The following is an 8,166-nucleotide window of genomic DNA, read 5'->3' on the forward strand; positions in this document are numbered from 1 at the left end:
AAATGCTGTTTTATCATATAGTTGTCTCCGTCTCTATATGTTACTGTAATCCAGCTGTCCAAGATGTTTTGGAATTCTCTCTCAGGGTAGATTTTTGCTTTCCGCATGACCCAGATTTGACTGTTCATTTTCGGCTTGTAATGAGGAGATCTAATCTGTTGTTTACATGGTGACACAAATCTAATTTTTGTTTTGTTCTTGTGTAAATCCAGTGAACAACATTTGCATTTGAACGTGCTGTGATACCAGTATTCTTTTTGCCGTTTATAAGATGTTTTTATTATCATCGGCAACCAGAATCTTATGCAATGCTTGTTTGAAGTCATAGGTAGGATATGGACCAGACAAAAACAATAATAGCAGAACGATCTGAATTTTAATTGTCTCTCCACTTGCGTAAATGGGAATGATTGTGTCAGTTATGATGTCAAGCACTGATGTGCATCAGGTCACTATGGTTACACCAATGTTGTGATAGTGAAGCCCTCAGATTGGATTTCCACAGGAAATAGGTCTGTGGGGGTGAGCTTATGGTCTGAAAAGATGTATCCAGTCAATAAGAAAGAAATTACTTTAAGTCGAAATCCCAATGTGTATGAAATAAGGCACATGTTGAAGTGTTTTCAGTATTTAATCTAAAAGGGTTAGAATTTTAATAAAGCAACATACTAACTTGAATGTCTTTTCAGACTATGATTTACCTTCAAACCTGTTCCCAAAGTGTGGGACCAATTTTTTTGTTCTCACCAAAACTGTCAGTTCCTGCTCCTCTATATATACAGTCCTATAAATAGGCCTGCTTGATGATTCTACAATAGCCTGCTTCTTTACATAGTCATACTGATGACCACAGCGTTGTTAGGAGTAATGTTATAAAACAGGCAGCCAGTGTGTCCTCCTCCCATCTGTTCTCTCTCCTCTGTTTCTCTGTGTTCCATGACGCAAAGCCTGAGTGGGAGTGGACAAACCTTCTGCTCCCTGAGAGGACTGAGTGGGCCGTCGCCATCCGCTCTGTGCGCACCAGAGATGGAGGCAGAGATGGATATGGAGGGGAGACATTTGAACAAGACTGTGTGGAAGCCTGAGAGAAGGTGATAATGATTGATACAACAAAGTAATTAATGGGGATGAATGGGGAACAGGAAAGGAGAGAGTGAGTGATAGCACAGATTGTAGGATGTGTTTATTGGAGGGAGATGTGGATGAGTGAGGAAATGCAGAGAGAAAAAGAAGGGGTGGGGTAGGGAGGAGGAGATGAGACGCTAATAATGGGGAGATAAGGATAGAACAGCGGAAGCGGGCGGAAGACAGACAGGCAAGGGCTGGTCAAAATGAAAAAATATCAGGAACCAGAATGATGATTCTGAAAACTAATGCATTTCAAATTGGTGCCAAGGCTTGGGTGTCCAGTCAATGGTATCATTAAAATACACATCATAACACAATGCAAATATTGCCAGTACTCAAAACAGTGTTATTAAGTAAATTACATGATAAGTTGAATTAAATCCTTAGCATCTTTTCTCTCATCGAATCCTCATTTAACGCAATTTTATATTTTGTTATTACACTTCTATACATCTATATTATGTTACATTATTATATGTGCTCAATATACTTAAGAATACTTATAATATTCTTATTTTTAACTTGTGTACTTTCCCTTTGAGCATAAAGCCCTCTAAGATAAATTTCTCTCCGAAATTGAGAGTTTATTAATTCTCCCCACATATGGGCAGCAGTAGCTGTAAACACAACAATACTTCACTGTGCCAAGACGATACAGCAAACATATTAGCAAACAGTTTCATTAAGCTTGCAACAGAATCAGAGTATCATGATACCAACAGTATCATCTATTTGGAGTCGTGTTTCTGGCCACCTGATTAATGTAAGTCACTATTAACTCTTCTCTCAACTCGGTTTTGGTCTCCATCCCCAAAGAAAATGTCAGCTATTTAGCTACATGCTGCTCTATGTTTACCAGCTAGTTACTAACTGTGGCAAGTATACAGTTGGTTCATCAGTGTCTAAGGCCACATACCAGTGGTTTGTTCCCAAACAGTCTTGAAAGATGAGCAAGGACATAGGCTATGTAAGGCATATACTATTTTATATATGAAATTAACCAAAACCCTGTAAGCTTGCACACGTTTAGCCATTTTGTGCCAAGATATAGAAAATATCCCTTCCTACTCCACGTTATGTTAAGTTTTTCTATTTAATAATATAGTTTCACATAGGTATTTTATTAATATGATTTTTTTCCAACCTTCAGTTGTCTTTTAAAGCAAATGTAAGTGTCCAGTAGAACATTTTATAATCATGAATGAATGGCCCTTACAGTGACCTCCGTCTATTTCCAGATCCCTCCCTCTCCTCCCGCCTTCTGCTGCTTATCTTTAGTAACTCAAACCCCCTCGTGGTCCATCGGTGGCTATTTTACAATTTGGCTAAATCCAGCTCTGAGGTAACAAGTGACACCTTCTGTTTCCATGCTTCCGGTCGCTAGGCAACCTCAGCAATTATGCCACTGCCAAGAGAGGGAATAGAGGAAGTTGCACCCCGAGGCCCCCTGCCTCCACTAATCTTGGCCGCGGTCGGTGAGGCTTCATCCCTCATCTATAAGTGCAGTGCTTCCATACCAAGCTGGTGACGAGGGCATGCTGTAGCATGCTGTGTTTCTTACTGCTCTCATTAAATCAGCTCTCTTTCCTGTGTTATAGAGATGCATTTGCTTGTTGAGGACGTCTATGAGGGACTCAGCGATTGCACCAAAACCCTCTGCTGCCCTCTGTTGTTCTTTACGGTTCAATAATGAATAACTGAGTTGTTGAACTAAAAAGTGAAATAAAAATATTGTTTTAATAATAAAAATCCTTATTTTCAGAGCAAAAATACACAGTGCTTCACACAAGGCAGCCTTTGATTAATTACAAATTAGAAAATCAAATGGAACACTTGACATTGGCCAAAGACATTAACTGGACCACAGTCGAATATGTGCCATACATTTCTGTAATTTTAAACAACCCATTATGCAACAGAATTGGCTCCTGCCAGCGTTATATTATAAAATGATTGGAATATTGTTATTGTCACATTCAAATGTCAGCAGCATTTTAATATTTTAGCAGGTCAAGAGGGAGCTTTTTTTGTAACTTCATATACTGTGATACATATTTATAAAACTTTCTTTTATTGCAAATTTAAAATTAGCATCAGAAAGGTAAAATACTTGCCTGAACTTTATGTTCTAAAAACCTTAAATGATGAAATACAAAAAGTGGTTTTGTTCGACATTCTATGGAAGTCATAGTTTTTCTATTTTTTTAATATGGTGCAATACAATCTATATATATCTTTATATATTTTTTGCAATTTTCCCTTTTGCCAATTGCAAACAGTACATGTGAAGTGAATCTTCTTGTTTACGATTGAATTTAACATAGAGATAATGATCTTTTACCCAATAAAGACTTTGTACCCTACGATATAATTTGACATCCAGGGGCTTTTTGAACAAACAAGGCTTCTACCAGCAATCAAAAATCAGTTGCACTCTTTCAGGTCATCATGATCTGGTGGAGGATACGTGGACACAAACACACACACACGCACACACACACACACACACACACACACGCACACACACACACACACACACACACACACACACACACACACACACACACACACACACACACACACACACACACATAATGATCCACTATGTTGACACTGCCAGAAAATAAATTTAACATTAATCAGACTGCAAACCGTGTGTTCCCAGAAAAAGAGATGCTGTAATTTCCATTCAGAGTTCCCATTCTTTGTTCTACAAGAATGAACATGTCCGGAATTATGCTCAAATAGAAACATGCTGCGGAGGAAAATGTGCTTCTAAAGGCCAGCATGGTGGGGCTAACATCTCATGGAAAAGGTTGCACATGTATATTTAAATTATCACCCCTGGAGAGAAATTTCTAGTGAGCTGTCATTTTAGGTAAACATTAACTTCTTGAGTTAAAACAGAGTCAAATGAACTGACATAACGGATTGTAGATTGCAAAATGTTACTGTTCAGATAGGTATGGAAAAATACAAATATGTTGTTCCTCATGTGTGGTTTAGGGCACAAAACCAAAAAGCTATCTTTAGCAATAGTGTCTGTATCAACTGTTTAACCTGCTGCAACTTAGATCATTTCTCTATTTTTTCCCTCTGTAGTCATCAAAAATCTTTAGCTATTCAGTACATGAAAGTATTACTTCATACCTTCTTTGATACATTCATGGATTTTGTCATCCCTGCAATCCACTGTGAATCCATAAAGGGATATTTCTCCTTAAATAACATGCGTCTCTTTTTTAATCTTTGCTGTTATGACATCTGTGAATTTGTTTCGGGTCAACACATGGTGTTGCTTCTGGATATGACATATGTTGTGTTTTAATGTATTATCAGTAGTTAGTCATTATCATATGTTATTGTTTAAAATATCAAAATTTTGATTTATCCCAAAACAGAAATGTAGAAATCTTTGAAGTAGTGGCTTGACATATATGGAAAATATGCTCATTCGGTATCTTTTAGAGATTTAGATAAGCATTTACATAACACTATCATAGACTGAAAGCAGTCTACATACTATAAATGTGTATGCTTTCGTCTGAAAAGAGACCCTTTTACAGCTTCAGTTTATAGAGCAGTATTTCTCATACACACAAAGTGGCCAAGTCCATATATTAACCTTTTAACAGTACACTATGCATTTGTTGCTTGAAATGTCATAGTGTCTCTTTCAAATATGTTGCGGGTATTTAAGTGCATTTCTGACATAGATTATACAGTATGTTGTATTGTATACTTTGATGGAAAACTCTGTGCTGTATTTTCCCACAAATATTCTCCACATGTAAGATATTTTAAGCAGCCATAATCAATAATTCTACCGACCATCGAAGCGATATGTCTCTTGGGATAACCTGATGGTTGGTTGATTGCTCGTTCCACCACTTATCTTAGCATATGGGGGATTGATTGCTATACAATTTAGAAAAGACCTTTGAGGCCCTCAGAAGATGAATCTCACTAATTTTGATGATCCATTGAATTGTGCCACCATAAGGTTGACATGTGAACAGTTATTTGATGGATGGCTATAGAGTCGGTACAGATATCCATGGTGCCTTTTCATCTTGACTGTTCATCTAGCTTCATCATCAGACAGACATTTCGATTAAAACACTTAAATGTGACCTACTTACTTGCAGAAGACATTAATGACTAATGACATTCCCATCAGCCTCAGTTGTACTTTGTCTGTGCTCATTGGTGGAAGTTAGTATGCAAACTTGTTAAGATAAGATTGTGAAAAACTAAACCTTATACCTGCTAAACATCATCATGTTAGCATGCCAACATTAGCATTTAGCTTAAAGGGCCAGTGTGTAGGATTTGGCGGCATCTAGTGGTGGGGTTTTTGATTGCAACCAACTAAAACTTCTCCCATTAGCCAAATGTGTAGGAGAACTACTGTGGCCAACACGAAAACGTGAAGATGCAAACGGTCCTCTCTAGAGTTAGTGTATCGTTTGTCTGTTCTGGGCTACTGTAGAAAACATGGCGGCCGGCTCCATGAAGAGGAACCGCTCCGTATGTACGAAGATATAAACAGCTCATTCTAAGGTAACCAAAACATTGAATTTTTTTTAGGCGATTATACATTGTGGAAAACATACTTAACAATATTATGTTCCATTTTTGACAACATATCCTCCTAAACCCCACATACTGTTCCTTTAAAGAACCTCTGTGCCAAAGGACAGCCTCACAAGGTCCATACCATGGCTGTAGACTCTAATGCTATGTTCACACTAGCACAAAAGCCACAAACTGGCCAAGAGGGCAAGCTATGTTGTCGTTGCGCGTTGAAGTTTTGCAGCAACAGTGTTGTTCCTTTTAAGTGTATCTTTATATTTTTAACCTGCTGAATCAGTTTGACATCCTGGATATATTCTCACATAACAAAACTTTAAAAAATAATAACAAAAATTGTTGACCCTTCTGTCTGCTTTACTCTGAAATTATTTTTTAATTTCCCCCAAAATGTGATCACATTTCTTCAGGAAGTCCAGTTAGTGACAGTGTGGGCTCCACGGTAGCGAAATAGCAGCTGGTGGCATGGCTTAGCCAATGGTCAAACATTGCTAAGACTGAATTTCTACACCATTCTGAATATCATGTGCCTAAAGGCTTAAAGTTGACATCCACTAGTTTTGTATTGTTGCACATACAATGCACACATAGCAAAGGGTTGTCCCACATATAATGAACATTTATGCGATAAAATTCAGTAAGAAACATACTGTTTTACATGTGGCATGTATGAACTGGAGTTGCAAACGGATAAAATGTGCTCATTTTCCCTTCTTGATATGATCAGCTATACCCCAAATATGAATATAAATATGTATACCTTCCTTCTGCTGGGGAAATAAAATCGTCCCATGTCCAAATTTGACATTTGCCATCCTTTCCTGTAAGGGTGTGTTGCAACAGGGTAAGTGCGCTGTTGTGTAAACAAGACCTGTGAAGCAATGAAAGAGAGAACCAGATAGAGACACAAGCATTGCGTAAGTAAGCCTGTGCTTTGTGTTCTTCTTTTTTTCTAAAAGCAATGAGGAGAAAATAGCAGCCTTGGAGACTAAAAGTAGCCTCTCCACCACAGATGGCCCCCCACGCTTTCCGCCAGTGGGTCAGTGGGTGAGGGAAGAGTGGAGGGGAGTGGAGGCGAGAGAAGAGGCTGTGGCCGCACGCCGCTATCCAGGGGAGAGTGTGGGCGACGCGGGCAGCAGGAAAGAGAAAGACAAGGACTTCCATGGCCAAGTGGGCCGCGGTTTAGCAACAAGCACTGCTAAAAACAGACGCGATGACGCTCAGAGGTCAGCCGGCAGATTTGTCATCAGCTATTTCAGCATTGTTAACAAGGACTGACGAGGGAGAGGGAGAAGTGCTGACATCACTAGTGCGTGCTCACATCACTTTCTTGCCCCCGCATTCTTCTGATTGTGCAATCATCAATGCAAGAGGAATCCAACACTGTTTCCTGGTTGGGCCATATTTGGTAACCAGGACAATATACTGGGTCTAGTGGCTGGATGCTTGTGTCATAGCATCACCTTTAGGTGATCTCTGATCTCTGCTGCTGATCAGAGGGTGTCACCACGAGTTCTCCTATCCTCTCTTCTGTCTGACCTGTGAATGTGGAACTGTGCCCTTCTGAGTCATGACACACTGTCCTTTCAAACCTCGTAAATAAATAATGGAAAACCCTGATGGGCCACTCTTACTGTAACAGCTCTTTCATACAATGTAATAACTTGGAATAATTTTGACACAAAGGAACGATATGACTAAACACCGACAGGGGAAGAGAGAATCATTTTTGACCAATGACCTTTGAAAGGAAATGATCGAACCTCCCTGTAATTCAGTGTCGGTGTTTCACAAATGATTTATGTTTTTTTCTTCTTTGAAATGTCACAGAAGAATGAACAAACACCCCTCACACCCCTCCTTTCTACAAACACTTCGTAACACGTAGGACCTGCTCAAACCTATACACTCCACATGGTCCGTGCAGTATCGGGGAGTTGCCAGCAGAGAGCAAACCAGACTGCTGCTTGCACTGTAGCTGTGTTCGCTGTCGCCTGCACTTGAACACATGATGCACTGTCCAGGGAAAAATCTACAGAACAATTGCTGTTTAAAAAACGGAGTAGTTACTTTTACTATTAGTCAGTCACTCAACAAACTCCAACGCCCCCAATACATTGTTGCTATTTGCAGTGAAGTGTTGTATGTGGGCACACTAACCAATAAAAGAGCATATAAGATAAAATATAAAGGGCCCCTTTATGTCCAAACTTGATCTCTATCTCGAGGTTTTGATGCCTGCAATGTATCAGGGGATATGACGCTAAAAAATGCTACATATTTCTAAATATATTTGTTATTGGTCAAATAATTATGCTTATGTAAAATTAATGAACAGTATTTAATGAGTATTTTCAAGAGAATAAACCATAACTCCTAATAGTGTTTACTTTAGGGTGACAATGACTCAAAGTCCAGGGGTCATATTATATTATCATATTATTA

The sequence above is a fragment of the Anoplopoma fimbria genome, chromosome 15 (assembly GCF_027596085.1).
Source record: "Anoplopoma fimbria isolate UVic2021 breed Golden Eagle Sablefish chromosome 15, Afim_UVic_2022, whole genome shotgun sequence".
Lineage (NCBI taxonomy): Eukaryota > Metazoa > Chordata > Actinopteri > Perciformes > Anoplopomatidae > Anoplopoma > Anoplopoma fimbria.